The sequence below is a fragment of the Perna viridis genome, chromosome 10, assembly GCF_037379345.1.
Source record: "Perna viridis isolate PV_CMFRI_1.1 ecotype Kerala chromosome 10, ASM3737934v1, whole genome shotgun sequence".
NCBI lineage: Eukaryota > Metazoa > Mollusca > Bivalvia > Mytilida > Mytilidae > Perna > Perna viridis.
The window spans coordinates 26,296,247-26,324,160 of record NC_142454.1 but is presented as its reverse complement, the minus strand read 5'-3'; the positions used below and the strand labels follow the sequence as shown (position 1 = coordinate 26,324,160).

The 27,914-nt window shown below is 32.0% G+C and overlaps 1 protein-coding gene across 8 annotated transcripts in view; it reads right to left on the bottom strand.

Annotated features, from left to right (window-relative positions):
* The window catches only part of LOC148605159 (neurobeachin-like), a 169,948-nt gene that overhangs the window by 33,450 nt on the left and 108,584 nt on the right, over positions 1-27,914 (bottom strand). The gene's annotated exons all lie outside the window — the stretch shown is intronic.

The following is a 27,914-nucleotide window of genomic DNA, read 5'->3' as shown; positions in this document are numbered from 1 at the left end:
AGTTGACGAAGAAAATACGGAACTATAGTTTTTTACACGTTGAAATATCTGGAAATAGGCAGAAAAAAATCATTGCAATTCACCAAGACGGAAATGCTCTTATCGATTTCACCCCCAATAGAACCTCTTAGAATATACTTAAGACAAGTATTTTTTTTTCTTTTATATTTTTAGTTTCATGCAAATAAATCTCTATATTTGATGGATACTAAAGGTTACTTATGTTTGTATCCCGGTCATTACTTATGAACCAGGTTGAGAGTATGAAATTCCATCCATTAAATTATGGTTTTAATTTCAATCAAACTTTGTGTCATAGTTGTTCATCTTGTACCAGCCACAAGCTCGTTTATCGATGATATATTACACACCAATTTATCCTTTTTGATCTTAAATGAAAATCATGTGCAGCAGTATTTCATTTTTTCCAATACTCATATTTAATGTAGTAATAGGTAGAAGATTAATTTTTAATAATTAACCTGATGAGCCCTGCGCCTTTTAAATGCAGATGGTTTTGTTTCGACTGAAGTTCGACACATATTGCGTTCGTCACAGCTGCAAGTTTTCGATTTTTAAAAACGTGCTTAAAAGGTGGACATTCAAATAATGAAACGTTTTATAAATTTGTTTTGTGTTTTTTTTTTTATCTCTATCAGGGGTAACCGCCACTCTTTATGTAAAACAAAGGCTCTTTATATCTCAAACTTATTCGAAATTATAAAATTTCAATATTAGAAATCAAAAAGTGAAAACAATGACAAGACCAGAATTTAAATTTAAGTGGGGGCAGTTGACCTTTTGAGATGGTAATAAGCTTTTGATTTTTTTTCTGCAAGAAGTAGTTTCTTCATAATGAACAGTCATCTCGAATGACGGTGCGTCATAAATTGAGACATATAAATTTTGTATGTCCATGACCCTAACATTGGAAAATCCATCACACAAGAAATTAAAACAAATGATACATGTATTAACACTGATAGTAATGAACAGTTTTGAATTTGTTATAAATGTATCTTTAACAGTTGATATGATGATCAGGGGTGGGGTTCTCGAAGCTATCATAAGATATGTCCTAGGTCACGTCCCATGGAGTTTGGATAATCTTATGACAATGTTAGGTTGTGTCTCGAAGCTATCTCAGACATGCCCCAAGTTAAGACGTCATAAAGACATCCTAAGTATATTTTGTGAAATGTTTAACTTATAATTTGTATCATGTTTTTATTAAAAAATATTAAATACGGGTAAGTGGTTGATATTGTTATATAAAATAAACAAAAATGCATTTATGATAAGGCAAAAACCATTTAATTATCGGGGGTGGGGCTATGCTTCCTAATTATATGCATATATGCATGCGAGTGAATCTACAGACCGAAGGAAGTTACTGATTTTCGATTGTCACATGTATGTATAGAAATAGAAACAGTAGCAAAATGTTATTAAATAACGTGTCACTGAGTCGTGAAACAATCAGGTCAAAGTTTAAAATCATACACATTCCTTAAAAAATATGGTTGAACCGACGCGTGCCGGTCATTCTGTGGTAATTTGTTTCGATAAGATGATCCTAAGACACCTATTTAGTCGTCCTACAGTTAGGATGAAAATTGCGACTCCTCTTAACTTATGATGACTTCGAGAACACGACTTAGGACAGAGACGAATCCTAAGATAGTCTTATCCCTAAGATAGCTTCGAGAAACCCACCCCAGATTTAATGCTCACCACAGAACTCTTCGGACGACAGTTTTTAAAAGAATAAACACCATCCAACACAAATGTTTCCAGTTGTATATTAATAGAAATGCCAATTATGAAAACAAACAACGTCGCAACAACTTAGTGTATGCATGTGAAATACAATACCGAAAAGAATAGGATCGGTTTAAAACAATTTAAGCAAGAGACAAGTACAAGACTACTACAAGGGAAGCGGTCATTATCATTAGCAGATCGTCTGCAAATCAATGACTCTGTTTATTGTTATTTTCGTATCTATGTAATGATATACTTATATAAAGTTTATTTATTCCAGATAAAGATGGTCGGCACCAGTGATACATAACTTAGCTCTTTGATTCAGTGTAATGGCGCGTGCAAATATAAGTGTCGGTCAATCAGCTGATTGTAATGACCATGCAATGATAACAAACAAAAAGCAGAAATTTACCAGAACATCTGGCGAATTTTATTGGCTGTTACGATACAGCAATTAACTATCAATCATTTCGTTTACGATGTAGATATAATTGCACTGGTTATTTCTTAAGCAAATACGAATTTTGTATTTCACTCGATCAGTTTGATTGATTGGTTGTTGGGGTTTAACGTCCGAGCAGCAATATTTCAGCTTTATTCAGACGATGAGGACGTACGTTTGTCTGACGAATAGGTTTGAATTGTGCGAAATGATATAGAGTTTGTTTCTCCCATTTTTTGTTCTTGTCGTTCTGTACTGTTTCCTTCGCTACTTTGCTAAATTTTGCAGTTATAGATTTGTTGGTTCATAAATTATAGTTTACTACAGTTTGTCTATTATTTTATGTACTTCTTTCAATTTGATTTGATGCTGTTTATGTTGAATTCAGACATGCCAAAGTTTGCCTCATATCAAAACTACTGATCATTATTTTTTTATGAAGTAAATCTAAAATGGAATATTTTTTATTCTAAGATACAGTTGATTTAATAACCATTTATTTGTTAGTTTATACATTGTTTTGCTTGTTTTAGTTACTAGTCAATAATTTCAGAAGTAACACGCTTTCTGAATGGATCAAAATCTTTTTGAATGATTTAATCGTTGAATTTAGATGATAAAATTAAATTATTAGGAATGACTGTTATATTTTTGGTCTATTTGAAATAATCGTAATGCATGTGGTGCACACTTGAACATAACTCGCTACACATAATTTTCACACGAATTTCACGTGATTACATGAACTGAGCGTATAAATTTCACGTAAAACTTTCACATGAAAAAATCATATAAATTTCAAGAGAAAACCTATAAATAACTTGTTAATTCATGAAAATTTGTTTTGCCTGTATAGAACATTTTGTGGGTCTGTAAGTTTTATAACGACTTACATACTTAATATTTATGGACACTGATAAAATTGATATCAATCCAGATATTACAAAATTAATTAGGAAAATAACAGAAACGAAGGTGTCTTACATATTGTCAACATTGAACTAATTTTTTAAACTAGCATAGTTCGATGCTTTGTAAGCGTAATCCAAGACATCGACTGAACTTGAGCAAGTTGGCAAGTTGGCTATATACATTCATGTCCATAAAAGCAATAAGTGCCAATTCGTTCTCTTCACTACAGAAGTTTTATGGTTGTCATCATGAACTCGTGGAATCGTTATGGTGTATCCATCTGCACCATGAAAACTGATTGATTTATTCAACGTGTCATAGTTTTCCTGTCCTCGTTTGTCTACCCCGGACTTGACTTTTTATGAGCAACTCGGCGGGTGTTTCTAGAAAAGCAGAGGACGCTTACCCTACCGGTGCACCTGGTCCATGCTCCCAGTTTTTAGTGGATTCCGAGTTGCTCATATGCTTTTGTTACTTTGTATGTATGATTTTAGTTACTTTATGTTCTTTGTTGTGTATATCTGTTTTTCATGTCTGGTCTTTATCCCTGGATTACATTCTTTTGATTACCGCTATAACCTTGGTTCCCTTGATTACTCCTTCAGGCAATCTTTCGAGTGACAAATGCTGAAAGTAGAAACAGCTCCTTATTCATTTCTGAAAAGTTTTCATAGCGACCGTATTTCCGTGACTTATTCTGCTCTATATGCAACCTGCTGCCATCCATTTTAAATGTCAAATATCGTTTTAATAGACTTCTGATTGGATTGTAATTGGCATAACGGTCTTCATGTTGCATCTTATCAATTTATGAATGATCAATTTCGTTTAATTTAGAAACATTGAGGCAGGTGACATATCTATTCGCACTCCAGTAAATATGAATTGATAGGAATGCAAACTGACCAGTATAAAATGATATCTTAATTAGAATATGACTTGTAAATTTACTTATCTTTACATTGGAACGAGATCTTAATCGAATGTTTCATTAAACAAAATGACATGTGAAGAGCTAGTTAGATATGAAATAGCTAACATGACTTGTTTGTAAGGGTACATTTTGAACTTAGTCTTAGAACCAACTCCAGACAGAGAACAGCGGATTTTCATAGTTTAATATATAAATTTAACGGTAGGTTTTATGAAAAGATTTTTTTTTCAATAAAAGGACACGAAAATATACATAAGAAAACAGAAGGAAAAATTAGAACTATGAACTTAAATGTTTTACATTGAAAAATATGTATGTTTCCATAATTCATTTGAAATGTTTAATATTTACATGCAGCATTTTTAAAATAGATTTTCACATTTGTTATTTATTTCGTTTCATATGAAAGTTTTATTATCTTTTGTAGAATAAAAGACATTTTCATTTTTTGTTTTTTTCGTTCCATATGTCACTAAGTCTTGTATGTTCCAGGTTTATAGAATAAGTCAGATTCCATTACAAAATGGAGACGCCGACCAAATGCACTGCTTGAGTAGTAAAAGTATCTCCTGGCCTTCCAGAATCCAACCACCGAGTTCAAATTCATTAAATGACCATTCACAAATGCATTTGTTTCACAAAACGTATACGTAAATTGGTTATTGTGCTTTTCAAGGAAGATAAATTTTTCAATGAGAAAAATGAAAAAAATGATTTTTTTTCAGAATTAAATCCCCTTATAAAATCCTCTAGTAAAATCCCCTTTTTAAAGCCATATGTTTCCAATGGTTTCTTATTCAATTTCCTAATTTTGAAAACACTACTATGTTAATACTTTGATAAAGGGACTAACCAAAACGACAAACATATATATATATATATATATAAAGGTCTGAAAAATTCCCAACGATGTTAGAACTGTCAAATTTGCGATGCAAATTTTTGGTCGTTCCCTCCGCGGGACTCGAACTCGTACCGCTGTGACATCTATGGCAACACCGTCTGCACTAAGTCCAGCGCCCTAGACCACTCGGCCAGCTAGGCTAGTGGTCTAGGGCGCTGGACTTAGTGCAGGCGGAGGGAACGACCAAAAATTTGCATCGCAAATTTGACAGTTCTAACATCGTTGGGAATTTTGCAGACCTTTCTATACGTTTATGTATCTTCCCTGTATCAATTTTATCCGATGGAACAGTGTAGCGAATAGAGTCGTCACATTCTGAGACGTTTGTATATATATATATATACACATAACATGTATCTTCTATTTGACTGCTCTTCAAAAAGTTGTCTTTATGGGGGCCGGGGGAAGGTTAACGGTACCGGTTTTGTCACGATAGAGAAATTGTTGAATAACATTAGCATGACTGTTGCAAAAATTAAAAAAAAAGAGATTTTACAAATAGCACAAAGGGTGAAAAATGTTAAGCTGGATGTACTTTGAAGTTCAGTCTTCTTTTCTTTACTATCCTTTCTTTTGTGAGTTGAAAGTGAAACATTTTTGACACATCACGTTTGACAAGTTACTTCATTTTTATGTCTTTTACCATGATCTTCTGCACTTACGACTAATATGAAGTGACCAAATAACATTCATGATAAGTAGTGGTTGTCATATTGTATCGTGTTCGCCGTCAAACGGGGACTATGATGGGTGAATCCTCTCTTTTTCTGACAACTAACAAATTTACACCCAGACAACCCATTTATTACTCACACTAATTAGACATTTACAAATTAGGTGGACTGCCAAAAAAGAGAATTACAAGGGAATATCGGTGGATAAAACATTTTAACGTTATTGTGATTAAACTATTTTTGTAACATTTGTTTAGAAGTAAATTGCTTTTCGGTCGTGTAATCCACCCAGGTCACAATTTTGAGACGTACTTTTGGCGCATTAAAAGACTTTAATGTTTTTTTATACAATTTATTAAATTATTTGGCATCTATCTTTTATTCATGATTTAACATCGTACACGCACGTATTTTTTGAATTTTTGTTGTAGTTTGCAGCGTGACAAAATTGTTCACACGTTTGCATAATATGTACAGTATTTTTCTATTTAGCATAATAAATCCTTTAATTCAGTCTTTTAATAGTAAAAGATGTTCATTAGCATGAAAAGCACGAAATGCGTATCTTGCGTTTATACTTAGACCCTTGTTAAGTGGTTGGATGGCAAATGTTACATATTTTTAGTAATTTAACAAACATAGAAATAAAAAAAAATACAATACAAAAACATACAAAAACAATTAAAAGTCATCGCGACCACAATATATATAATTAACATACGATGCTTTATTTCCAAGTAGACCGACAAAGACTTAGTGGATATATAAGCATTGTTGAAATCTACGATCTGTTTCCATTTTCTTCCATGCAGTTACATGCTTGATTCACTCCGTAAAAAAGGTCGATTTTATTTTACCCTCTCCAAAAATATTTTGTCTAATCCCATACCAGTAAATGAATCTGACAAAGATTTCTATCCATTATACGGCCAATCGTCAGTTCCTTTTCTCATAGACTCACTACAAGTCCAAAGGCAGTCTCTAAGAATTTATTTATATCAGTACTTATTTCTTACGTATTAAAAAGCTCTATGCCATTTATTCCACATTTCTACCTTATAAGGACATTATTCTAGTCTAACCAAAAACAGTTTGCATTTGATAAATAATAAAACTTTTAAAAGGGACATATATTAAGGGTAGTTCCTCTTTTAAAATTACAAAATGTTTGTGTCTGTGCATGATGTAAGCTGAAATGTTTATCACTGTTTTCTCAAAAATGAATGCATTGTAGTAATAATATAACAAAAATGCTATAAAGTCGTAAAAATGTTTCAATAATTTTACGCTACATGAATAAATATATCCTTCTTCAACTTCGGAAAATTCCATTTCAACATTCTTGAACATACGCACAGGAAATATATATCGACACAAACACAAATATGGTATATAACATTATTTAAATTTTTTCGTGGGGGGGGGCGAAAACACAGACATACCGTTTCCCCCTTTTTGTGATTATCGTAATATGGAACCTGTCCATTTTTATTATATAAACCCTAATCATAATAACCAGGTATTGTTTCTCTCCCTTATCTATACTTTGGAACAGAACAACTATTGCATTATTTAGGGTGAAATTTCATATAATGATACTAATGTAAGACAGGTCATACATGACTAAAGACAAAAAACTAAAAAAGAAGATAAAATCCTTGACTCATGACAAACTATAGAGTTTTCATGCACGTTTAATCTTGAACTTTGTAAATTTTTGTACTTGTTCCTTCGCATGAGTTCTACATTAAATGTTTCATTAAGAAGAACGAACTCTTCATAATTCTTTCGTTAACCTTGAATTAAGGGTACTAAATAACAACATTTCAGAAATGCAAAAACTCCAGGCAATAGTCAAGAGAGAGAAGTATAACAAATGAAAATATTGAAAAATCGAAAAGTTGGAAACAACCGCAACGGCATAGATATGATACAGGCCTTTGTGAAGGAAAAACACAGACGTAACGTTTCCCCCTTTTTGTGATTATCATAATATGGAACCTATCCATTTTTATTATATAAACCATAATCATAATACCCAGTTATTGTTTCTCTTCCATACCTATATACTTTGGAACAGAACAGTATTGCATTATTTACGGGTGAAATTTGATACAATGATACTAAAGTAAGACAGGACATACATGACCAAAGACAAAAAACAACAAAAAAAAAAGAAGATAAAATCGCTGACTTATGACAAACTATAGAGTTTTCATGCACGTTTAATCTTGAACTTTGTAAATTTTGTACTGGTTCCTTCGCATGGGTTCTACATTAAATACTTCTTTAAGAAGAAGTAAATATTCATAATTCTTTCGTTAATTTTGAATTAAGGATAATAAAATAAGAAAATTTCAGAAATGCAAAAACTTCAGTCAATAAATTTATGGGTACTTGTTTCCACCCACTGTATTATTTTATTCTCCAGTATTTTAAATATTTTAACGAATAAAGATATTTACGCTTTTTCTTAATAGTTATCTAATTTTCCCTAAAAATATTGTTTCCATCACTTTAACTATTTTCTCAATTAGATTCTTCACGTATTTTGGTCAAGCAAACTGAAATATATCTATAGCTATATATGAAACACTCATTTGATATTTTGAAGTGAACACGTATGTGAAAGCGAAATAGACAGACAAAATAGGTTATATAGAGTCTGCACTTGTCCTTAACTTTAACATATCGAAATCATGAATTTCAAGAATATCAAGTCAAGAATTAAATCCATAAGAATATAACGTCAAACCGTGATAGGTATGTAAACAGGCTTTGGGATTTATGCTGAAAACTCTTGTTCCATATATATCTGTATTTTTGTTTTATTAAACTTTCCAAAAACAAACGAATGAAAGTATGTAGTAATTCTTTTTTATTTAGTTTTTCATAACACGTTCTTAGACATCTTTAACTTTTCATTTCTTTACAATGAAACCCTGTAAATATTTAGTCAGCCTTGGAAATGTCAAAGTTGCCAAATTTCTTTCAGTGTGTACGTTTTTCTGTTCTTCGGTTGTATATCATTTGTTGATTTTCTCCTGACGCTGGCTGTCTCTACACATTGAACTTTTGATCACTCATATCATGCAAGGTTTCAACATATATATGCTGCAAAACAAATCATCTCTTCTTCCTTTGGGTTCCAAGTTATCGCGAACTGCTAACAAAAATTAACCTCAATGTTGTTATTTTTTCCGGAACTTGCAAACATTTTTTTTCAAAAGAGAAAGACCACCCTTTTAAAATTGTGTCAAACTGTAGAAAAACAGCAAAAACTTGTTCTATGTTAGCAAATTCAACTAAATATTCTTCAGTATGTTTTTAAGCACTTCAATAAAATGCGAGAACAAATATATTTTTAGTAGTCTTCTTATTTTACCCAAAATGCAAGTCAATGTATTTGAATGTGATTTATACTTGAGTCTTCGACGTTTTGTTTTACTACGATGCTAAATTTTCATTAAAACTTTGGATACAAATTGTCAATGATACAAAAATATTTCACGTGTATATTTACATTCCTACTTCGCTGTCGCTTTTAATAATATGCGTCTGTATGAGCGAAATATATTTTGTTTATTTTATATTATTATGTTATTACTTTTTGATCGGAGACAGAATGTAGCGATTACACACATCGCTTATAATCATGCTTTAACTTCTGTATCTGCTAAATATTCTTAGAAAAGTATGGAGTGTGTTTTCTTAAAAGTTGTGTGGAATAATAAATATTCAATTTATCTTTGACCAGCAATTCTCGATTAAGATTCCATATGAATAATCGTAAAAACATATTTATAAAAAAAAAAGTTAAAATGAATTAAATAGAATAGAAATAAACACAGAGTAACAATATTAAAAATGATATCTGAAAACAATATATGACCTTGAAATCTGTTATATATTAATTAAAACATTATCTTATTTAAGCAGCTACTGGACTTTTGCAGCAGTGGATATTTCATATTTAGCATGAATATCTTTTGCGACATTTAAAGAAGGAATGAGAAAAAATGAAAAACGATATTTTTAATTTCACGTTTTCTTCTTTTAAAAAAAATAATTCATGTATGAAATTTAAGTTTGAGTGATAGGAGAAGAATCAATGCTATTTAATTTACAATTAAATTAGTTCGAAAATAAATATTCTGTTTCGAAAACAGTCATTTAGAACTTCGTGATGAAATGGAAAAATAGTTTTGAAAATTATTTTATTTATTTGATGATTATATTAAAGAACACCTCTTGTGTATTCAGTTGAAATATACGTTTGGATGAAACGTTTGAAGCAAAATTATTTGTAAGATTATTTAAGATTAAGTCAGAATAAGTGCAAGAGTTAAAGATTTAACTCTTGCTTTCGAAAATGAACTCCTTTTCCCGTTTTACATTTTTATATATAACAAAAGTATGAAAAAATGTTGTCAACATACTTACAAAATAATAGAAGCACAAACATATAATGAAGAAATATAATGTTTATATAACCCAGTAAAACACGAAAATGGGAATTGCAGATTTCTTTTCATAGAGCCAGAATTTAGAAAGAAAAGAAATTGAAAGTCAGAACCGTATCAATAATATCCGTTCAATTACATATCATCTCAATCAACTGATACTTGACACTGCATTATCAGTATTAATATTTTGTTTTCGTGCATTATGGATGTTATGATTATCAATATATGTCAGAACGATGTTTATTTGTGTTCGTCTGCCACTGGTGTAGATTTGGCCAGTTGGTCCCTGGTCATCAACATGATAGCTGACACCCCATATAAATGACCGCTACGATTTCCTATGTCATAAGTTCTATCTTAAATAGTAAATATTGTCATGATTAATTTTCGCATGAATTCGTGAGAAACTTGGATGTGAAGTTAAGAATTTGTTGTTTTTTCGTGTTGTTTCAAAATTCCTAAGTTAGTGACAAATAAAATGTTCGTGAATAAAACTGCATGAATATTAAGTATTTCCTTGTGTTGTTTGTGAGTAACACTTTTGATATCGTTTCCTTTGTCATTCTTGTTGTATTTTTTTTGTTAATAATTCTAAGATTAAAAACAAAACCATGATCGACTTACTTTTGCGATATTTTAGTAATTCTTTATCTTAATATTTCGTAAATATAGGTGGTATTTTTATCATTTATTTATTCATTAATTTATTTTTCTTTCTATCTATCTATCTATCTATCTATCTATCTATCTATCTATCTATCTATCTATCTATTCATTTATTTATTCTTAAAAATCACAAGCAGAATAACTAAGTACATGTTCTTTACTTGATACGATACAATTCTATTTGTCGTGTCATAAACTTAAGCGTGTCTGTATTCAGAATGTAAGGAAGCAATTTTTGAATATATACTTTTATATAACATTTTAAATTCTTTTATACGAAATTACTGGTAGAACCCTCCGTTTAAATTTACGCCTTGGAATATATATTACTTACTTGTGACATGTGTCGTTAAGTTCTTTGAAACTCGAGTAAGGCACAAAGTTGCATAAAGCAATAACACCATACATTAGGACACATTTTGTACGTTTTTAAAGGAAAGAAATGAAATGTCAAAAGATTTTGACGTTTAATATTTTTTGCATTATGCAAGACATTTATACGAAATTATATGTGGCATATGGCTGTGTAAGCAAATTAACAATAAATGCCATAAATGGTAACCTTTCTTCGGTAAGTGCATTCGCGGAATGGTTTCATCAACCAATCGAAAATACGACAAAGAAAAAACAGAAGCATAATTTGAAAGACATAATTAAGCTTCAATTATACGAAAAATGGTTTGAAACATATGGATCGAAACATATAGATCGTGGAGTAGACATTCAGAACGAAACATAATTTTCATGATTTGATTTCGTCGGTATTATAATATAGAAATGATAGATTATAATGTAGACCCTATTTTAATATAATTTGAAACGACGCTCTTTTGATTTTTCCTTTCGTTTTTAAAACAAGTATAGAATGATTGGTCCTATAGTTTGTAGTAATATTTTTTTCAAAGAAGATTTATTTGTTCTTTTTAACAATTTTACTTGTTTCTTTGAATCTTTGTGATATTTGTAACATTAATATCCCCGTTCTTTGTGCTAATCAAATCTACAAAGAAAAATGTTAGTCCATACTGGGCACCCCTGTCGCTGGCTTGATCGCCAATTTGATAATAATTAAGATTAAAGTTATTTTCAAATAAGTTTAATCCCATTAATTCTAATTCATGTTCTCTGAATGAAGACAATATTTATTTTGATAAAATGGGTGTAAGTCTTGTGTGTCAATGTCGATTTTATGTACAATCTGTAAGAAGGACACACCTTTAAGTGTTACTTACAAGATTCACACAAAGCCTTAAAAGTCTTTCTGTTGGTATAAACAAATAAATAAACTTTTATTTGTTTTGGTTAAAATAAACAAAAGATTACATATAATATAAATGTCTGAAAAAAATCCCTCAAAACAATACCATCATAAAGAATTAGACAATAATTGGTATATCAAGCTAATAAATCCTTATAAGGGTATTTATTGGTCTACAATGGGACAACATAGCGTCTTTAAAACGATTTATCACAATTTACAGACAATAAGACTTTAGTACAAGTATATGTAAGAATCAGGCAAAATAGGAGAATCTGAAATATGCACGTCAAAAACCCACTGATCTGACAAAATAATGGACACAAAAAAGTATTCTCTGCTTGAAATAACCACTATATATATGATATCTGCATCACTGAATATGTGTTTTGATTTTTTTATTAGACTGTTAGAAAATTGAGCTGCTTGATAAAATTATCTGCCCTTGAAATAAGCTCTTTTGCACTGTACTTAATTAATTCAACTGAAATACTATGGAAAGACTTGTTATTATGGTAATGGTACAAATACTAGTACGTAAGTGGTTGGTTATTTCATGCCTTTATTATCCACCACCTGATTTTTACAGAGACCGACACTAAAATTTAAATGCTTATTCATTTCTTTGTCATTTAGATTTAAAAGTTACAATATAAAAAAGGCGGTCATATTTGTACGTTGTCATTTTTTGTTGTTATACTAAAAGCAATGACTCATTTTTTCCATACAGTTCATGACAAGACCATCACGATTCTTTTAAGTATATATAATTAAAGGAATTCTGTCGAATAAAAAAAGTCGAATATTAAAGGAACAATTTTGCATTATTCTTTTATTTTTTAATTAACATTTTTTTACTTTAAATTTACTCAGTTAAAATCCCGACATAAAAACATTATACATCGTTGTTTTTTCCAAAAAAGATGGTACACCTAGATACAAATATATAGTTCTTGGTAGAGATTCCTCATACTTTGTAAGAAATAATTCCAAATCATCTTCCAAATATACAGAGGAAGACAAAATGTTTACAAAATGCTGGAATTTATAATCGACAACATGTTTGTCCAGTGTGGTGGACGTGTTATTCAACAAACAGTCGGCATTCCAATGGGAACAAATTGTGCTCCTTTACTTGCTGACCTATTCCTTCACTCTTATGAGGCTGATTTTATAGCTGATCTGATCAGAAAGAAAGAATATCGTTTGGCTAGGTCTTTCAATCTCAGTTTCCGCTATATAGATGACGTATTATCTTTAAACAATCCTAATGTCGGGGATTTGATACATCGCATCTATCCAAGAGAACTTGATATAAAGGATACTACAGACACTGTGAAGTCAGCCTCATATCTTGACCTACACTTCGAAATCGATGGTAAAGGAAAACTATTGACCAAACTTTACGACAAACGTGATGACTTTTCATTCAGAATTGTCAACTTTCCTTTCATCTGTGGCAACATCCCTTCGGCTCCTGCGTATGGAGTTTTCATATCACAACTCATACGTTATGCCAGAGCTCGCCGAAACTACGCAGACTTTTTGTACCGCGCTAGAACTCTAACAAATATGCTTCTGGAACAGGGTTATGTTGCTACAAGATTGAAGTCATCACTACAGAAGTTTTATGGTCGTCATCATGAACTCGTGGATCGTTATGGTGTATCCATCAGCACCATGAAAACTGGTTTATTCAACAGGTCATAGTTTCCCTTTCCTCGTTTGTCTACCCCGAACTTGACCTTTTATGAGCAACTCGGCGGGTGTTTCTAGAAAAGCAGAGGACGCTTACCCTACCGGTGCACCTGGTCAATGCTCCCAGTTTTTAGTGGAGTCCGAGTTGCTCATTTACTTTTGTTACTTTGTATGTATGATTTTAGTTACTTTATTTTCGTTGTTGTGTATGTATAGACCCATAAAACAACTTAATTACAAAAATAAAAATATGTAGCCTTTTTGGGGTGTAACACATTTTTTCAGATTTTGCATGATTCTTACAAAGACAGCTACTTAAATATTTATCTGTAGTACATATACTACCCCGGTATTTTCTGTGCTCCATTCATTGACGATGTTACTGGTAGTAGTTTTGCAGATAAGGTGATATTTCTCTAGTGCAACTTCCGCGCCCTGTACAAGAAGACAAATTACTTTGGTCATCGGAAAAAAAAATCAACAACACATTAATGTGTTGGTATCCTCAATTGTTAATCTCATTATTACACTGTAGATATGAATGCCGATTTCACTTGCGTTTATCGGAGTATTTTGCCTAAAGTATTTATATGTCCAATATTATTGTAACTTTAATCTGGGTCCCTGCTCAATGTCATAAGGAACCATAGGATAGCTAAAATTATAGCCTCAAGTCACCAGCGATGGGTATGCACAATATATGAGTAATATACCAGTCATGAAATAAAATAAAAACAAAGGAGGAATTATCTTAATTAACTTCATTATTGTTTATTTGTATCGAAAAATGATATAAGTAATTTGAAAAAAAATTCCAGGTATATTGTAAATTGTGCTCATTTTAAATCTGCATCCATTTGCAATCATAAATGTACTTATTTATACTTTAACCGAGCAGTACAACATAAGTTTCATACAATAAACAATTAGGTCTCATTACATGTACTTCAAAGGTAAATCTTGAAGTTGCCTCTTATCACATTCGGAGGGGGGCACCGTGTAAGGACCAGGATAATTGTGTTCTTTCAGATTGTCCGACCAATTGTCTGACCTTCCGATATATACTTCTATTTTACAAAATGGGAATGTGGTACAACATTTCAAAACAAGACTGACTTTGTTCTTTTTTGCGTATTGGTGACGAAGAACATGTACTGTTTGTTAAATGTAACTGTTAAAATATATGACGTTATATTTGGCAAGGTATTACTATGAAAAAGCAAATCGTAACAAAATGGATGAATTACTTTCCTTTTGAAATTTATTCTATTAAAAGATTTTCTATGTTCGTTAAAAGCAAATAACACATGTTGTGGTCACCCGTGCTTATAATCTGGATAATGATGGCATGTAGTGCTTTAACTTCTGTGCATGTTATCTGTTCAATTGGAAATTTCGTGTATGTATGAAAAGTGTTTCCTAGCATACATGGCATTTTATACATAAATACTTTTTGTTATTATTGTTGGTTCAGTCGTAGCCACATAAAAATTTTAGAGTGAAATTATTTCATGACATTCCAAATAGTTTTTTTGCCGGTGCAATTTTGGACCCATCAATAAAATGTATCAAATTCTGTCCAACCGTTCGACACTTACAAGAAAAACAAAAAAAGGGAAATGTTAAATAGGGACACGACCACTGAAATATGTTGATTGAAAAAAAAGCTTATTATGCAAATTTTCATTTAGAATTTAAGTTTTATGGACATAACTTTTAGAAATCGTAGAAGTAGCGACAGTTTCGATGTCATTTATGAAAGCTGTTTCCACAAAACACTGTTCTGTAATACTCTACAAAAAATTTCCAAATACTGTGGCTGTTCTATGAAAAGGGTTCAGGGGATATGACCCCCATGTTTGTTGAAAATTTTGTTGATTATTTACATGTAAAACATTAGGGCTATCTAAAATGATCACATGATTGCCCTATTTGTACTCCCCACCTTTGGATAATTTATGAATGGGTTGATGCTAGTAATGGCTATTCCGCATTCCAAACTTTCAATTTCTTCGGATAAGCTATTATCAACTGAGTGAATAAATCCTGCATCCTGGCGGATTGAAACGTCACAGATTGAGAGCATTCTTGTGACTTTATGTGGACAAATGTACTAGCAATATTGAGAAATGGTCATATGTTAAAGCACTCCTTATATTAAAGAATCACAACGATATATTGTGGTTATTCTGCAATATAACATCATAATTGTTTAATAACTACAAGCAATGATAATTTTAACTTGTTAAGAGTTTGACAAGTTATTTATACTAGTATATTTGATATTGTTCGGGCATTTCTGTCATTTTCTGCATGTTTTCTTGATTTGGTCTCATGTACGGTTATTTTTCAATTTAACAACACAAATGTACTTTTGTGTGTTGATGAACTGAGGAAGTGCCTTCTGTATTATAAAATAAGTAAGAAAACTGCATGTTAAATGATGCAATATTTAAATTAAAGCGGTATGGCTTCTTTTTCTTAAGTAACTGTAAATCATTCTGCATGTAAATCCTTCTTAACAATTCGGTAATTTTGTTAATATCCTTCACTTGCGATTACTTAATTTCAATTGTATTTATTTCCTTTTAATTTCACTTATTCGTTGTTCAGATCTTTTGTACGGTTTTCAATACTAATTTTACCCATTTTGGCCTGTTGCATTCTCATGCTGCCCGTTTGTGTTGAAATATACCGGAAATAATTAACTGCAATGAAAACGGGAGGATTAGCGTCCTAAAACACGGTTTAACCCACCATTCCTATCGGAAAGGCCTGTACCAAGTCAGGACCATTGCAGTGGTTTCCAACTTTCCGGTTTTAACCCCGATATTGTCATTTTTTATACGGAGATACATTTTTACTATTTCTTTTGACTATTGACTGGACTTGATCAGTTCGGTAATTTTATCATTACTTTTCATAAAACGTAACTTGGAATTCTATTTATGCTCATTGTAATTCAATCATAAGTCGATCCAAAACAAAACCAAATGACTTCATTTAAGAATTCGATGATATATAGATACAATAAAGACTAAGTCGTAAAAGTGTTTTAGTTGTCTCTCTACGTCTAATTTAACCAGAGGAATCTATACCAAATATTTAACAAAGAGACAAAACTTCCTGTTTTATGTTTTTTTGGCCAGAAATCAAATTCTAACTGAAATTTTATGTATAATAATGCAGCGCGATTAATTAGTGACATATGTCATAACTTTGTTCAGCGTTAGCCAATATCCTTGTACTGCGTTCTTTTAGTGCGAAAATGTGACGACATCAAACGTATAAGTTGACGCTGTTTTGAAATCAACGTCCATTCGAGTTTACGACCAAAGATTTACCATGGTCTTTACACCTTTTGATTTTAATGTTTCGAAATTCGAGTGTGTTTGGCATCTGGAGAAGTAAATCTTACAAAATGGTGATCTTATACTGTTGAAATACATTCGCAAATGTTTGTTTATATCAAAGTGTACGTTCATATATAATTTTTCGTTGATTTTGGAAGGGGTTATGTTGTTTTATTGTGTGTTGTTGGTTTTTTAAGGTGTGTAAATGCATTTTTGCCGAATATATGAATATATAATTTATATACTAGCAGCTCTATAATTGTACGTTTTCAGCATTTTATTTTTTTACTTTATATGCAGTTTAATGCAGTTGAGAATACCATTAAATCTGTTGATGTAAAATTAAAATTATTCCCGACTTGCGGACCAACATTTTGTCAACATTTATCTTCCGTTGGAGCAGGTGTCTATTCGGAACACGAAAGGTTTTCTATCCGATATCGACGGTACTTTAGAAAATCTCGAAAGTCAAAAGGGAATTTCTCGTTCTACTGACCCTGCCGTAAATTTTCTTTACCCGGGATACAAATGAAAATCATCCTTATGTAACCTACCAACAAAATGAAACACCCTGTAAATTTTAGAAACACCGTTGTGTTTGTCTGCTGGGGATTCCATTTTCATTCGAGTTACCTCTTTTTTCTGCACCCGAATCCGAACATCGATTAGAGAGACTTCGAAATTACACCTGCTCTTACGGGAGGTAACTCTGCAAAAACAGGATAAAATATGACTGCATCCCGAGCTCCGCAAGTAGGGAATAATACTTTTTCTATTTATCGTAAAATCGAAAATCTCAAAGGTAGTGTCAACTAGCAAAACAACACAAAGATATATAGGCGTGTGTGCTGAAACATCGACATTTAAAAGTAGTGGCTTGAAAATGGCATCAGTCGCACGAGTATACCATTGCTCGTATTGTATCTATGGCTATTTTACTGCCAAGGCTGGTGTACCGATTTTCGGACGAGGTCAGAATAAGTGACGTTGACGTTGACATTTTCAATGCCACGCCCCGCTGAGAACAAATGTAAATGTCAGAAATATTTAATATTTTTCTACCTCTATTATCAATGAACATTTATGAGTTTTTCTGATATAAAACCTCCGGTATTTATCAAATAATTTATATTGTGATCTAAATCAGCCATCATCACATCCTACAGCGAAGCAGCAGTGAGAACAAGAAAGATAAGGTATCATCTCAGAGACTCAAATAGCATTTTACAAACTTATTAAAATGCTGCAGGAATAAAACCGCCACACAGTCTGCAAAATAGAATATTTCTCTGGTTATGATTGACACACAGAAATGAGATTCGTTCTGTGGATTGCCATTGATTCATAACAGTCTACCAAGAACGGAAAATTGTTACTTTTTATTGTTTTCACATGTTCAGATTTTGGAATTGTGATTGTTTTCATCCATAAAGAAAGGTGAACGAATTGGTAAAATAAAAACGTATGCACTCTAACTTTCCATTTTTTCATAGAGATTAGACAGTTTTGTTATTAGCATTGTTGTTGTTTTAAACTAAAAATGACGGATGGTAGTGATTTTGTAGATAAAGAAAAGGTACTATTCATTTCGAATTAGTAACCCGTATTTCAGGAAATGTTCCTATTTATGAATTGTGGGTTTTTCAAATGGAAGAATCGTTAAAAAAAATATAGCTTCTGAAACTTATTTTCAGATTTTATGGTGCATATCTGTCTGTCTGTCTGTCTGTCTGTGTGGGGGTGCACTACAAATTTGAATGAAGTTATTTGAATTTTGTTAAATGAGTACATTTGCGCTATCTTTTATTTCTGGAATCAGCTTAGGTAGGTATCAAAAATGAAAATGCGATGAGAGGCTGTCTATAGCTAGCTTTCGTTTTGTTTTGAATCAAGAACTTTCGGAATATTTATTGATCCTTGCAAAACAGTTAGCTGTTTTTTCCTTGTGTTAGTTTTCTTGTTATTTTTTTTTTTTGCAGAAATAGTCACGGAGATGTATAGCTTGAACCAAAATTCAAATTATCTTATGCGGCATATGTTCGTATTTGTAACTTGCCGGTAAAATTATTCAATATTGCTACCAATGTTGGCCCTGTAACAAAATTCTGGAAGTATGATCTACACATATAGTAAACTTAAATGAATGCATATTATTCGTTTTGTACTTTAAACAAGCATATTAAACAAACATATTTTATGAAGTTGTGTGTTCTGGATTGCTTCGGAAATATACTCTGTTCTTTTAATTAATTTTAATTAACAAGAATTCATACAGGAGAATCAAGGAATACTCCGCGAGTTTTCTAGCTCGTTAAACGGTTCATTTCAGAGACCTCACAAAACAACAGCAAATCATGTCTATTCTAATAAAACTACGGAAGCTCTGATTGTCGAAAAACTGTAAAAATGTCAACAGAGTGAAGCTCTGTTTTACTTGGGGAGTCTGATTAGTAAAATAACTGACATTTAATGAGCCCCAGTGAGGTAGATGAATCTAACATTAAAACCATAGGAAATTAATGGATATATTTCAAGTGGGAATCATAAAAAATTATCGGTTATCTTGAATAAATCTACATTTAAATGTTTCATAGTCAAGAGATAGATTCTCATAGCTACTACTTAATAACTGTGGTCTCTACATTAAGATAATGCAACCTTTATCAAATTAGCAGACTAAGGGATATGAATGTATGGCGACTGATATGAAAATTTTCTCTTGGCATCATGTCATTTTTGACAATGTATGTGCATCAGTGCCATTATAATACACAGAGCAGAACATTTTGCATATAACAAAGTGGCACAGAGATATGTACTTCAGCCTCGAACGTGACAATGGAGACGCCATTCTATATACCTTGCGTAGAGAAAATATTATAATGTCATTGGCATCTTATGACATGCTGAAACACCCTTTTGTCATCCTTATGGCTAAAATACTTCAGCCATGACTTATTCAGTATCACTAGCGGATATTTCAACCGGTGCTATAAAACGTAGCATTGGAAAAGAAACACGGGTCGACAATACGGAAAAAAATATTTTTCTTTCTTTTCGAAAGAACAAAGGTATTTTTAAACAATAAATACAAATAATTGTAGAAATCAGATTAATTACCCTACCAATGCGAAGGACCCGTGTTTGAGTTTTAATCACATTTTACCTTCAATGCTTCATTTCATTTGATGCTTCCTTTCTTTCGGTCATGGCTTACCATAATTCTATTTTCAAATCTTAATTATACAGCAATGGTTATGCAAAAAATACGGGAAAAGCTATAAAACGTGAAGAGAATTGAAACAGTTGCAATATCCTAAATCTTGTTATATAAAACAGATTTACAGACGTTTTGAAATAAAAAGGTTTTAATTAGCAAAGCAGCATTAAAAGCGAAAATCATGATAATATTTTGTTGTGTAAATATTTCCGCTTAAATTAAAGGTACTGTTGCTACTCGGATGTCATTCTGTTTATCAAACTGGTGTATTACCCTATAGTTTTTTTTCTTGACATAAGTAAGGGTGGTCCATTCCGGACTGTCTATTGTTTCCTAAGGTATTCATCCTATCAGATCTGATAATCTACCATAATACCAGATGAAATGAAAAGAAAATGAACATAAAAATAATGAAACGTTACCATCTAACTTAATATGGCAATTACTGGTAATATATAGTCCAAAACAATTTAGTGGGTGGCAAAAGTGTCACCAATAAAGTGTATGTTTTCACCACAGATAAAATATAAGTCAGCTCTCATTTTGGTCAAACGTCTGGTACGCATTGTAAGGTGATGAATAAAAGAATGATTTTTATAACTGATTTTAGAGATAAGCGACGTATCAAAGCTTCCGGGGGTAATTTCAGAAGTATTAATCAAGGTTTGATTTCATTTAATTTCAACATATATATAATTCCGATTCATTAATATTTTGCGACTTTTTAACAACCGGTACCAAGCGTATTTACTGTCGTAAAATATATTTTGCTGATCTTGCGACAAAATTTGTTTTAGAATGCAGTAACGATTTTTATGATATGAAAACCTCAAGCAATAATCTGTTACAATCTGTTGACTGGTTGTGAAACAGCTTAGTATAATTTTTCAACAGAAAAAAAAAGACTTATAAAATTGCATTCAGGCAACAATTTTGGTAATATCAGTTATATATATAGCATTGCTGATCCAGTAACTTGGGTATTTTTTAACATTTTATTGCAAAACAAAAAGGTATCGGAGGGTCAGATTTAAATTAGTCTGTTGTTGATTATGTCTATATTGTCATATTAAGTTGTTGTTGTTTTTTTTGTTTTTTTGTTTTTTTGTTTTTTTTGTTTTGTTTTTATTTTATTTTTTTTTATTTTTTCAATGAAAATCAGACACGATGTGATTCCTATATATATAAAAAAACTATCAAATTCACTTTTATTTCTCTGTCAGAAACAGTTTCAGACCATATAACCAGTTTTAGGGAGAAACCATTTGATCTCTATTAGGGTGGGTGAATAGACTAGGATCAAATTTTGTGTCCTGGAACTTTTTTCAGCACAATTTCTGACCTGACCTTTTATTTTTTACTCAAGCCTATCCTTGTTTTATCCAATTATTCATTCTGGTTTTTTAACTATACCCCATTGTCCTGCCATTTTATTTCGAATTTGATTCCCCACCCCATATGCTCACTCAGTTTATCAATCGCTTGTTGCGCGTTGGAGAAAAAAACATATATATATATATAAAAGTGTACGAATTGGTCACTGGCAGAAATTCGTTCTTAATCTGGTTAATACAGAGAGGACTATCGTTTTGTAAATAAAAACATATGCATAGACTGGGAAAAACTTCGTTTGTTTGGTTTTTTCTGCTTCATGATTCACTTAAACCATTGACATTGTCGGATTTTTTTTTATTCTTATAAAAACAGGCCATATAGATTTGTACTTTCTCTGGTTCTTTTTTTTTTTTTTTTTTTTTACTTTCTTACAGTTCAATAGTCTTTGGAGTTTTGGACTGATAAAAAGGTCAAAGAAGGAAAATACAAAATCTGATTTCATCGTTTGTTTTATTATAAAGATAAGACAGCTATAAAACATTACGGAATGCATTATTTTACCCTGATAATGTTTTTTAAAAAAAATCTATATTGATTAGACTTTTCCATTTGTCCTCAGTTGCCAAATTGGAAAAAAATGTAATTATTTAATTATAATATTCCGTATTTACACTTGATGCAATTTCTGATGGACGAACATTTTACAATAATTATATTTGTGTCTTTATGAAATTATTTAGAGTGGCAAATGCTGGTAAAAGTCTGCTCTGAAAATGCATTAAAATTACGCTTAAAAGGGCAGTTAACCGCTATAATCTAATAGCCTCGGGTTAATAGAATATAACATTCATTACCAGAGACCGACAGACAGATATGCTGGTTTCTTATAGACTATTAGAACTGGTGCTATTCCGAAGTCGAGGCCTTGGCTTATTCTGTATCTTCCTCAAACTCAGACTTTTTTGGCATTTTTAGGAGGGATCGAAGACGCGAAGAATACAATTAATCATTGAAGACACTCAGCTATCCCCCCTGTGATTTCGTGGCTTTCTTATACACATTCACAGGAGATACATATTCATTTTTACTATATAGATATTTTAAATCCAAATATTCCCTAATTCATGCATCAGTTAGGACATGGTAGTGATAGAAATATTTTTATGTTTATTATATTGAGTTGGTTCTAGATAATAGAGACATAGAAATCGTTCAGTCGGAGGTTTGTCTCTGACCATGTATTTTATAAATCAATTACTCTATGATTTGGGTTGGTGGTTTGAAACGGTGTGTGTGTGTGTGTGTGTGTGTGTTATTGACGAAAACTTTAGGTGTGTGTTATCATTGTGTATTCTTTTGGTCTATCTACCAAAGACGGTGATTGTAATATAACGTCTGTGTACTGGACTCCTAAACCCCACAAGAATCCATACAAACAACATCACATAGCTGGATCTGCAAAGGGTACCACCAATCCTTTTTCAAAACTTTTAACTTCTATACTCACAGCTGTCAAAAAAAGGTCTCCAGTCTTACCACAACTCTTGTTACTCCCATAGTGGTATTAATTCAATAAGGATCCTGAAAAATTCGAAAGATCATTTGGAGACCCTCAATTCAAGATTATTATCAGAATATAATAGCATTAAAACATATGATTTTTCAACACTGTATACTTCTATTCCCCATACTCAGTTAAAATCCATACTCAAAAATATCATACATCGTTTGTTTCTCCAAAAAAGATGGTACACCTAGATAAAAATATTTAGTTCTTGGTAGAGATTCCTCATACTTATAGTAAAGAATAATTCCAAATCATCTTCCAAATATACAGAAGATGTTTTCAAAATGCTGGAATTTTCTATTGACATCATATTGTCCAGTGTGGTGGACGAGTTTTTCAACAAACCATCGGCATTTCAATGGGAAAAAATTGTTCTCCTCTACTTGCTGACCTACTCGTTCACTCTTATGAGGCTGACTTTATAGCTAATCTGATCCGAAAGAAAGAACATCGTTTAGCTAGATCCTTTAATCTCAGTTTCCGCTATATAGATGACGTATTATCGTTAAACAATCCTAGTTTCGGGGATTTGATACAGAGCATCTACCCCAAAGAATTTGAGATAAAAGACACTACAGACATTGTGAAGTCAGCCTCATATCTTGACCTACAATGTACACTTAGAGATCGATGGTAAAGGAAAAATATTGACCAAACTTTACGACAAACGTGATGAATTTTCCTCTCATACGTTATGCCAGAGCTTGTCGTAACTACGCAGATTTTTTGTTTCGCGTTAGATTTCTTACAATTAGACTTCTGGAACAGGTTATGTTGCTACAAGATTGAAGTCCTCATTACAGAAGGTTTATGGTTGTCATCATGAACTCGTGGATCGTTACGATGTGTCCATCTGCACCATGAAAACCGATTTGTTCAACGTGTCATAATTTCCTTTCCTCTTTCGTCTACCCCGGACTTGTCTGTTTATGAGCAACTCGGCGAGTGTTTCTAGAAAAGCAGAGGACGCTAACCCTACCGGTACAGCTGGTACATGCTCCCAGTTTTATGTGGGGTCCGAGTTGTTCATTTACTTTTGTAACTTTTTATGTATTATTTCAGTTACGTTATGTTCTATGTTGTGTTGGTCTGTTTTCCATGTCTGGTCTTTGTCCTTGCATGGATTACATTCTTTTGATTTCCGCTAGAATCTTGGCCCCCTTGATTACTCTTTAATTTTGCTTAATATTTGTGTCTACAACTTTGTCATTACCACAATTCGACGGGTTACATAAGTTTGTTACTAGTATGTAAAACACCACCATTTCTGTGTCTCAGTTCATTTTCATTCAAGTCTTTAGAAAATCAAGATATGGCGGTTGTTTCATTCCAAAAACTACACAGACCCCCTAAAATATTACAAAATGTTCGGTTTCTTACAGCGATCAATATATTCGTAGAAAACCTTTTCTTCAGATTCTATCAAAAAGCAGCGACTTAAGTGTGGAGTAAATAACGTAAATATTCTTTCTATGACCAATTTCTGTCTTTACGTATTATTTCTGATGGACTGTAATAACAGCAAATTCTGGGTCTTTTGACAAAGAAAATGACGATTAATATGTAACCGATCAGACCTACGAACTCCAAATTGCAGAGGCAGTTAAGCAAAAAATCTTATTTTGATACAATTAGTATGGAAGCGCTCATGTTTGAAATGGAATCTCGGAAATATAAAATGTAATTTCTTCATTCTGGACATTCCTATAGAAATTTTGATTAAATGAACGTCGCTTTGTTGGCCATCTGTAAATAATTGCAGTAACATCGAATTAATGGCAAAATAAACTTTACTAATCTAATACAAAGACTTCAATACATTTAAGTAAAGAAATACCAGCATATTCGACGAACATAAAAAATCTGTCTTTAGTTAAAGTTTTGACAATGTTGTCTTTTAAACGCTAATTTAATTTTACTTAAGAGGGATACTTTGTTTTGCCCTGTCTTTTTGAAGTAGTCTTCATCTCGTTTAATTATGGCGTTAACTGAGGCAAACGTTGCTAGTTACTCGGATTTGTCACTTTATTTAGAAAAGAAAATCGCTTTTCGTATTGTTTTCAAAAAGGGTACGCATTACCCGAAAAAATATCAAAAATTGTGCGTATTACTAGTAAAATCGCAAATTTCTATTGTCTGATATCAACTATATATTCTTTTTAACGTAACTGTATTTTGTTAATAGTTGTGATGTTGCATGCATGTGATATTTTAATTTTTTTTTTATCTCCGTCTTCTTCCCTTTCTTTTTTAAAATTCATTCTCAAAGTATTGATTATATGTTCCCTCTTCATAACATCTTTAGATACATGGTACTGACAAAATAGTTGTCTTTCTTCACAATTGAAGCATATATATATACACCTGTATATATATCATACACGAGAAATCTCTAAAGATGTCTGAGGTACTCCGTCCGAAGCCTTAAACCATATTTTACTTGACACGAATCGAACTATTTATGTTAATAATTACCAAACCGTCAAATACTATATTGGCATTTTGAATTAATTTACCAGGATTGGTCGACCGCCGATGTCACATTCCCCCCTAACACGTGTTTCACTTGGTGGGGACAAGTAAGTTACCGCACCGAACATGGCAAAGTGGTCATTCCGAAATTATTAGTGGTATAAGTTACAACTTAATTTAATTAACAAGGCGCAGAGGATAAAAAAATAATATGTTCCCTGTCAAATGTGATGTATGTACTTGAATGACATGCCTGCCAGGGATGATGGGCTAACCCCTTTCATTACAAATTATCTATTTGTACACAAGGGCCCCGAGGTCCAACTAGTCACGCTCGTGGTCTAATGACTTAAGATATGTTTTAGACAATAAAAGTCTAAAATTGTATTGTTTTCAATATGTTTGATTAGGATGATGTATGCTTTGAAGGGTGACATTCAGTTTTTAGCAAGACCTTGTTATGTAGTTATTGATGTGGTGTGGTCTGGAGACATACCACAAGACAAAGGTCTTAACGTACCGTAAAATGAGAGATTTGAAGAAAATCAGCTGTTTGATCAAATGTAAAGAAAACCATAAGAAACGTGAAAATCTTTAAGAAATTATTTTTAAAATGTTGTAATAAAATGTTTTTGTTACATGTTGCATGAAATTATTGTTATTCCAAATTACAGACATCGGAGCCTAAAAAGACTTTTATTTTGATTCATACACGAATGCCACATTGGTCATGTAATTGTCTTTACTTGTGCTTCTTGTCAAGTTCTTTTCCATACCCAAGGTCAATTTAAGCGAAGAAAGAGTAGAAAAACACGTGTTTTCAGCGACCAGAGCAACAAAAAGGGGCGACGGAAACTTAAGATATTTCTATTCTGATACTCATTTAATAAATGATCCATCAAAACGCATAAGAGCTATTTCTTTTATTTTTAACCATGAATTGGAAGTGAAAAATATCTATTTCAAGTGTAAAGAAATTATTTTCAACCTGTGAAACATATAATACACGGATCTCAACACGGTAGGGAATCCGATATTCCGGGTTGCTATTGTCTGATGATCACATATGACAGACATATGATTTTGTTTAAAATGACCATCAACCCCTGGCTATTTAGTGAAAATCGATAGTCTTGAAGTTGAATTATTAATGACATGGAAGAAAACGATATAAGACAATTATTTATCGTTGGCAATTTAACTTCTGCATCCATCAAGGAACGACGAAACGTCACCCAATTAGACACTGTTACCGAAATTTGATGCCTTCTTTACAGTGCAGCTTTCGTGATTTTTTTCCACTAGAGAGTTTTATACGTTTTTGCCAGGACTAAGGTAATTAAGTTTGCTATGATACATGACCAGTTTTAGTCCACTGGGACCCAATTTCTCTTCAGTTTCCACTGACGTTTGGATTTACTTTTGTTAACTATATCCCCAGCGCATAATAAATCGTTAAAGCGTGTTTTGTAATTCAATTATTTCTATTTTGTTTGATGAAATTCCATAAATTGGAAAATCATAATTCATGAATATGACGAATAAGCTGTAGTAGTGCTCTTTTAAAAATAATTGGCAAAATAGATAGCTGATCGGTGGTACAAAATGGTCACGAAAACCATGGTCTGCAATCTTTTTGTCGGAAACTGAAAACGGGTATTAGAAAATTAAAATTCACATCCAGTCTAAAACTTGCTTCTGACAGACTTAATCATTATGTAAAGTTAATAGTTATCTGCCTCCTATAAAAGTGTCATACTGTCTGAGTGAAAGAAAATCATGAATTAACACAAATATGTTGTACCTGTACTTATTTAGAAAATTAGTCGAATCAATTCAAAAGTGAGGTATGAACGAATAGTCAAATATGTTGAGTTATGATTCTAAAAATAACCAAGCGATTTTTTCCCCTTATTTTAGACATTTCTCAGTGTACGTTGCATGTAGGAAAGTGAACAAAGTATACATCAAAGGACAAGAATCGTTTGACGTTAAATACATAGCAAAAGTTTAGTTTCAACCCATAAAAAAGAAAGGAAAAATACACGCACACAAGAAAGGACATTCATATGAATTGAAAATAAAAGGCAATAACGCTAAGATCTATACGACAAAACACATAATCATATTTCAACCAATATCGAGTGTCCAATTTACAATATCTTTTTTTCTTTCTGTGCTTGTTATTTTTTTCTATGGGAGTTGTCATTTGAATGTTTACATCGAATGAATATTTTGACAAATAC